The 2012-nt window shown below is 42.4% G+C and overlaps 1 protein-coding gene across 1 annotated transcript in view; it reads left to right on the top strand.

The window, feature by feature from the left end:
- The first annotated feature begins 1206 nt into the window (after positions 1-1206).
- Positions 1207-2012, top strand: part of LOC102211955 (tripartite motif-containing protein 2-like) — an 18265-nt gene continuing 17459 nt past the window's right edge. The window contains exon 1 of the mRNA XM_005754198.1: positions 1207-1377. The gene's annotated coding sequence lies outside the window, so the exon portion shown is untranslated. The remainder of the gene's footprint in view (positions 1378-2012) is intronic.

The following is a 2012-nucleotide window of genomic DNA, read 5'->3' as shown; positions in this document are numbered from 1 at the left end:
TCCTCACCCTTTTATCTACAGGCGGCGACTAAATGGTGTAATTCAGTTTTACCGCCGCCTGCTGGACCGGAGGCGGAACTGACACACTGTTAGTGCCTTCTTTTTAAAATGTTTTGTATTCATTTCACGTAAATAAATAACTAATGCATTTCATATAAATAATAATTTCATATTATATTTCTATTTATTGATATAATACATGGCACATGGTTTCAAAAATATTTAACTCTGGTTAAATGGTGACATGGTGCGTTATCCTGCTGGAAACAGCCATCAGAAAATGGGTACACTGTAGTCATAAAGGGATGGACAGGGTCAGCACAGGCCTGTGGTGTTTAAATGATGTTCAGGTTGTATTAACACCATACTTGCACCACCTGCAGCCTGAACCATTGATATGAGACAAGATAGAACCATGCTTTCATATTCCGGCCCTACCGTCACAGCAGAGATTGAGACTCATCACACCAGAAAAGTTTTCTCTCTCACTTTTCTCATGTGAATTTAGCCTCAGTTTCCACCGAGTGTGGCCTTCTGCTGCCGTAGCCTTCCTATCAGATTGAAGCAGTCTGACCATTCTCCTCTGACCTGGATATTTTTCTCTTTTTCAAACCCTATTGATGAGTGTTGAGGAAAATCCCAGATCAGCCATTTCTGAAATACTCAGACCAGTCTGTCTGGCAACAACAACCATGCTCAAAGTCACTTTAATCACATTTTTTCCTCATTTTGATGTTTGGATTGAACTTCAGCAGGACATCTTGACTATGTCTTCGTAGCTAAATCATTGTGTTGCTGCTGTGTGATTGACTCATTAGATATTTGCATTAAGGCAGAAACTTATATCATGAACCAGACAGAAATAAACACATAAAAAACATAATAATTAGAATATATGATGAATAAATAAAACCAGCAAAACTTGACTTCTCTTTAATTTAATATTTGATTAAAAACACAATTCTGTTAAACGTATTTTTCTAAAACAATTTTGAGTGGATTAAAGGTTGATCAGAGGGAGAGAGACACAGAGATAAAGAGAGAGAGAGCCTCCCTCACTGTCACTGAATAACTGACTAACAGAACAGCCAATCACCTCTGCCCTGTACTCTCCATCTCGCTCCTGATTGGTGGATGCTGCAAAGATGACTGTTTGGTGCGTTCCTCCTCTTCCCCTCCTCTTCATCCCCTCCCTCCTCCGTGTGGTGGTGGTGCTGCTGCTGCAAGCTGCTGGTGTTGCCGTGACGATGATATCCTCCCCCTCCCACACACACACACACACTAAGAGGACAGGCAGCAAACAAGACGCTCTCGTGACGCGATGGCTTCAGGCTGGAGAACAGACAGCAGTGATCGGCTGCGTCTGAGGAAAACATGGTGAGTGCTCTCTTTAATTTCCAAGATGAGAGGACAGACGGACGACTGCGTGGACAGATGGATGGCTGGATGATTGATGGGTGGAGGAATGTGTGAGGATGACAGCAGCAGCAGCTGTAGCATGCTGTGTTTTCTTGATAGGGAGAGAGAGAGGGAAGAGGGGAGGATGGACAGACTGCAGATGGATGAAGGTGGAGGACTGAATGAATGAATGAATGCATGAAGAAACTGATCAGCTTTAAAGCACATACAAGCCTGTGTGTGTGTGAGTGTGTATGTGTTTGTGTGTGTGTGTGTGTGTGTGTGTGTGCTGCCAGGCCTGTAAATGCAGGTTAGCATCCTGAGTGCTAACAGTAACAGTAGGTACGTCACTCCTGTGAACCAAAACTGGGCTGATCTGCTTTCATTTCTACAGCCACATATAAACAGACAAACACATACAGATATGGATGGATTAGCAAACAGACAGCAGGGGCAGGGAGCAGCAGGTCAGAGCTTGTTTGATGTTTGAAGTTAATGTTTCTTCATTTAAAGTCAGTCGAGTGACTACAAAAAATAAACTGACCACAGAGATAAAGAGAAGATGTTGAAATTACAGAAAAGATGCCAAATAAGCAATAATGATACAGAAAAAA

This window comes from Pundamilia nyererei, unplaced genomic scaffold (assembly GCF_000239375.1).
Source record: "Pundamilia nyererei isolate P.nyererei 1_Seehausen unplaced genomic scaffold, PunNye1.0 scaffold00522, whole genome shotgun sequence".
Classification (NCBI taxonomy): Eukaryota; Metazoa; Chordata; class Actinopteri; order Cichliformes; family Cichlidae; genus Pundamilia; species Pundamilia nyererei.
Note: the sequence above shows the minus strand (reverse complement) of the source record. Positions and strands in the feature narration are given on the sequence as shown.